Source organism: Elephantulus edwardii, unplaced genomic scaffold, assembly GCF_000299155.1.
Source record: "Elephantulus edwardii isolate Elephantulus edwardi_28Jun2011 unplaced genomic scaffold, EleEdw1.0 scaffold00063, whole genome shotgun sequence".
Taxonomy (NCBI): domain Eukaryota; kingdom Metazoa; phylum Chordata; class Mammalia; order Macroscelidea; family Macroscelididae; genus Elephantulus; species Elephantulus edwardii.
The window spans coordinates 8,643,071-8,649,310 of NW_006399813.1; positions in this window are offsets into that span (position 1 = coordinate 8,643,071).

Here is a 6,240-nt window from a genome sequence, read left to right on the forward strand (position 1 = left end):
CGATTGGCACAGGACAGAGCAGAGTTTAGGGCTGTTGTACATAGGGTTGCTATGAGTCGCAAGCGACTCGACGGCACATAACAACAACAACAACAACATACATAGCCTGTTTCAAGCTGCTAATTGTATTATCCTTATTGCCAGTCCATCCATTCTTTCTAGATTGGTCCTCTCTTACCCTGATCTTTCACATGTCCATACATTCTGTTTCTATTTTCCCTGTCACACCTCACTCTTCTAATTTCACAGTTAGTTTCATAGTCTTTCATTTTTATTTGAATTATTTGTATTTTTTTCCTTCCTTTTCCTTTGTTGAATTCGCCAATTTTATTGAACTTTTTAAGGAATCAGCGCTTGGTCTTTTTGATTGTTTCAATTGTTTCTCTGTTTTCTATTCTATTTATTTCTGACTTATCTTTAGTATTTCCTTTCTTCTACAGAGGCTGTGGGGTTAGCTTGGGTGTTGTTCTTTTTCCCCCCTATTTATTGAAGATATTGGGTTAAGTAATTTGTTTTCTCCATACCTTTTAAATCTATAGATTTAGATCATTCAGAAGGTTGGGCTCTATGAGGAGGAATGTGGTATCAGGATTGGAGGAAGAGTCATCAACAATTTACAGTATGCAGATAACACAACCTTTTTTGCTGAAGACAACCTGAAGCACTTGCTGCAGAAGGTAAAGCATTGTAGTCTTCAATATGGATTGAAGCTCAACATCAAGAAAACAAAGATTCTCACCACTTGGCCAGTTGGCGGCATCATGGTAGATGGAGAAGAAATGGATATTATTAACAATTATAGCTTGCTTGGCTCCACAATCAACACTCTTAACACAGCAGTCAGGAAATCAAAAGATGACTTGCATTGGGAAATCTGCTGTCAGGGACTTCTTAAAAGTGATATACGATAGCATATTATGATTATCACAGGAATTCAGAATTAAGTTTGCATAGTGGAGTGCATTGTGGGTGGGGGGTGGAGAGCAGGGTCGGGGTCGGGGATTGTATACCAATGAAGAAGTTTATCTTTTGCTTTTCAAAGAGAGGAGTGAACTGGGGGAATGGGGGTAAAGAAAAAAGTGCAACAATGAATGAATGAAAATCCAAAATCTCTGTAAATGTTCATTAAAATTAAGAAAATAAAATTTAAAATAAGAGTACTGAAAAGCAACAATGTCAGTCTAGAGACTAAGAAGCTTCTTATTCAGGCCACTTGCTATGCATCAGAGAGCTGTACAATGTCTAAGGATGACAGAAAAAGAATCAATGACTTCAGATTGTGGTACTGGAGAAGAGTGTTGAACATATCATGGACCTCCAAGAAAACAAAATAGGTCTATCCTGGAGAGGGTGAAGCCAGCGTTCTCCTTGGAGGTTAGGATTTTGAAGCTCCGTCTCACATAGTTTGGGCAAGTGGCCAGGAGACACCTGTCTTTGGAAAAGGATATCATGCTCGGAAGGGTGGAGGGAGAGTGCAGGAGAGGAAGACCCCTCCAATGAGATGGCTTGACCAGTAACTGGGGCAATGCAGGTTAGTGAGGCTGGCTCAGGACAGGGCAGGCTTCAGAGCTGCTATACATAGGGTTGCTATGAGTCGCAGGCGACTTAATGGCACATAACACCACCACCACAACAGTATGTTTTACCTCTTTATTCTTTTTTTTTATATGCTTGCTTACCTCTAAGCACTGCCTTTACCATAACCCAGAGTTTTTGATATGTTATGGTTTCATTTTCATTTGTCTCATGTTTAGAACCCAATAGGTGCAATTTAGCTTCCAAGTGGATAGGTTTTTTTTTTCTCTTTTATCCTCTTGTTAATTCTTTTTTTTTTTTTAATGTGTGTACCGTCAAATTGGATCTGACTGGTACAGGAGGCGACTGTTCCTCCTTCTTCAGCAGAGCATCTGGTGGATTTGAACCGTGTACTTCTGGGATTGCAGTGCAGTTTCCTGCCACTAGGCCACATCTTGTTAATTCTTGTTTTATGGGATTGTGGTCTGAGAAAATACTGTCCTTCATTTTGATGCTTTTTAATTTATCTAGGCATGCTTTTGCCCTAATATATCTTAGTTCTAGAGAATAGCTTCATCTCTTTGTTTCATCATTTGTAATTTCTAGAACACCAGTTCAATTTTTGCAATTTCATGTGGGACTATTTCTTCAGCCTTCCTCTCAGTGGAGTATTCTTTGGGTCTGTGATCTGGTCTGCTTTTTTTTACGGTAAAGGCTTGTTTTGTGTTTTGGGTTTTTTTAAATGATGTTTAAGACAGACTGCTACTTCTGTGACATTGTGTGGCGTTCTGGTCACATGTGTAGCAGTTTCTGGTGTGTCCATGTGTTTACTGGTTCATTGCTTGGGTGAAGATGCTGCTCAGGGATTTTTTTGTAACCTGTAAGGTAGTGGTATCTCTTTAAGCTGTGACTGTCAAGATGAGCAGATTAGATATCTTGGGCAAGTAGCATTACAGGGGCAGGATCTGCAGGGCAGGGCATAGTGGTGTGACAGGGCAGGTCAGCACTACACGGTGAGAGTTTGTGTGTCTGGAAGAGAATGTGTTCTGGCCTTGGTTTTTTTTTTTTGTTTTTTTTAGAGCTGTTATTGTTGTTAGGTGCTGGTGTTTGGTTGTTTTTATTTTTTTTAAATTTATTATTCATTTCAATGAAAATTTACAGAGACTTTGGATTTCCATTTATTCATTCATTGTTGTACTTTTCTCCCCTCTCAACCCTCCCCCCTCCAGTACACTCCCCTCTTGGAAAAGTAAAAGAAAAATTCTTTCATTGTTTTACAATCCCTCCCCCCAGGTCCACTCCACTATACAGCCTTTGCTCTGGACTCCCATCATGACAAAAATACCTAATCACATATCCCTTTTAACAGTTTTCTCCCTCATCTGTTTCAATACAGTATACATTACTGAACCCATCTTTCTCAGTCTCCCCCCAACCCTGAGGTCAGTCCTGTTTTACAATGGTGGCACTATGCAGTATTTGTCCTTTTGTGACTGAGATACTTCACTCAGCATCATGTCCTCCAGGGTCACCCATTTTGAATAATATTGCATGAGTTCCTTGTTTATCAATGCAGCGTAGTATTCCATTGTGTGAATATACCACAGCTTGTCTATCCATTCATTTGTTGATGAGCACTTAGGTTGTTTCCAACTCCTTGCTGTTGTGAACAAAGCTGCTATAAACATGGGTGTGCAAGTTCTGGCCTTTTTAAGCTACACAGTCAATATCTGCTTCTGTTCCCACAGTCTGTGGGCATGTCTGGTTTTTGTGTTTGGTTTCTGCAAAAAGGTTTCTCCCATTTTTCACCCACTGTGCATGTGCCAGACTTTCCTGGAAGTGCAGGTGGTTCAGGCAAAGGTCTTTGTCTTGCTCCTGGTCTCTTCCTGCCCAGCTTAAGGTGGTGCTGGTTGGCTTGCGGAGTCACCAGGTGGGTGGAAAGTTTTTCTATTTTTTTCCTCTCTGGTCCCCTCCTGGGCAAGTCTTCACAATGTCTCACCTGCCTAGATGAAGAGATGCCTGGGCATTTGTTTTCTCATGGATGGGAAGAAGACAGTACTCCGTTTGCCAAGGTTTTCTAGTATGATCTAGTAGGATTCCACACCCTACCCCCCTGCTCACATTGGGGGGTAGGGCTCCTCACATTTGGTCCATGACACTTACTATGAGCTTCCTATTCAATCCATTATTATTTCTCCTTTCAATTTTTATAACCTTAGGTTCCCTTAAGCCTCCCATGGCTAAGATTTTGCTAGAATAACTCTGTTCCTACTGAGGATAGACAAATCCCTCAATTAGCCTCTGCTGTCATCTCCACCGAAGTCTAAGTGGTATACTTTTAAAGAAAAAAAAAACCCACCATAGGTTACAAGCAAATACATGGGGGGAAAGATAGAGCATACAAGTAGTAAACATAAGAAGGCTTGATTTGTTGTTTTAAAATTAGTTAAATTGATTTCAAAACTCAGTATCAATAAGGATAAAGAAGAACATTTTATAATGATAAAGGAACAAGTGATCAAGGTGACATCACAATTATAAACACTCATTCATTGCCATGTGGTTGCAACCAACTCAGAGCTGACTCGCCAGTGAGTTTTCAGATACTTTAAATTGTACAACAGAAGACTGTCCATGTATTCCCCACAGAGCATCTGGTGGATTCAAACTACCTGTCTTTCGGTTGGCAGCCCAACTCCTTACCCACTACGCTATCAGAGCTCCACATTATAAACGTTAATATATTTAACTACAGAGTCAATCTAATACTAAGTGTTTTACTCACTCACTCACGAAATCATTCACTCACTCACTCATGAAATCATTCACTCACTGTCCTCAAGTCAGTTCCAACTCCTAGCTAATACCCATTGGGTTTTCCAAGTCTGTCAATCACACCAGAGAAAGACAGCCCATTTTTCTTTGTTGGAGCAGTTGGTGGATTCCAAACAACAGAGAACTGTGAATTTGGGCTGGCATCACAACTCTTTATGGATTACACAACAAAATGTCATTATTAAACATTTAACCAAGGAATAAAGAACAATAAATGCACCTAGATGCATAACACGGATGAATTTAAAAATCACTAATTTTAGAATGTGAGGAAGAAAGCTTACATGTTATTGTATAATTCTATTAATATAAAAATCTGATGCCATATTCTTTTCCATATATTGTAGTTTCTTAGACTATTTTCCCAGCCTACAGAATGAATAGGTGTGGTGAAAGGACACAGCACTAATACATAAATGTCCTGAAGTTAAATTATGCAGATTTGCTTGTTTTGTTTGAATGCCTGCTTCTTGGTCTATGTAAAGATTCTGCAGGAGCACAATAAAGTATGCCACAATTCCAACTCTTCATGATAGTCTCCCTAAACTATTACAATGCACACAATCAAATGTCTTTGTATATTCAATAAAATATAAGTAAGCACCTTTCTGAATGTAGTGTTATCCTAAAAGTTGGCTTTTAAAAAGCTGTTTAGTCTCTGGTCTTGAGCTACTTTAACTGCAAACGAGTGATCTTATAAGTCAGAGTGGTCTTGAAAATCACCAACAGGTGTGGCGAGGTGTAAGAGAGAGTGCTTCTCTCACTGAGCAGCAAGACTTGAGGGGAGCCAGACTTGTGGTGGTAAGTCCTGTGAAAGCAAGACCCTGGTGGTGGAGAGACTGTGGCACTGCTGTGGACAAACAATGGCAAGGTGTGACCTGAGGCCTCTTGCATTTATGCTGGCCATAGTTAAAGGTTTGACTCCTCTTGGAGGATGTTTGAAGAAGCTGACGTATAACTGCTCTGAGGCAAACCCTGGTGGATGATTTGGATTTGACTGCTGAACTGGAACCAGAGCCTGAACTTGTTGAGGAATTGTTGGTCTAAAACTTGGGCTTGTTTGGGGTGACATTCTTTCCTTCCTCCACTCTCCAGCTTCCTTTCTTCATAAACCCCACTGTTGGTACCGTAACTGTGGGTCTGTGTAGTCAGCAACAAATATAAGAACCTCTTGCTGTGGGTGGGACTCTACAGGCACCATGGGGCTGCACTGTGGACTCTTTCTGCTTTCTGTTTTGGGGAGGTGAGAGGCTGTGATAGTCTCAAGCCCTCTGACCTTTTCAGAGAGATGCTCATAGCCTTATGCCTCCTTGTTCAGTTTTCTCCTCCTTAGTCATGGTATTCTCTACTTTCAGCCAAGATTCATCTTCTGAATCCAGCATGAATTTCTAGCATTTCCCTGTCATGTACTCCAGTTGTTTTTTTAATTAGTTTCAATAAGATTTTGCTTGTATGTGATATTGATGGGGAAGAGCTCTGGTTGCTACTTTGTAGGAAGTTGCACTACTAACCAACAGTGGTGCCTCCTTAGTTCACATATGGTTCTTTGGGAGAAAGATGGGAAATCCTCTCGTGTGATTTATAGCCTCAGAAAGAGTGCTGGAGAGTTAGCTATAAGTTGATTCCATCTCAACGGCAAGGTGTTAAGCATTAAGTTGTTTATATCAATGACAGTGTTCAACAATTTTCACACAGGTTTGATATATTTAGCATTAATGACAAAAGACCAGATATTTTCCGAGATATCAAACATTAAAAAAAATACAAAAGCTCATTTAAAAAGACAGGATATATGCAGATATATGCACACCCATGTTTATTGCAGCTTTGTTCACAATAGCAAGGAGTTGGAAACAACCTAAGTGCCCATCAACAAACGAATGGCTAGAG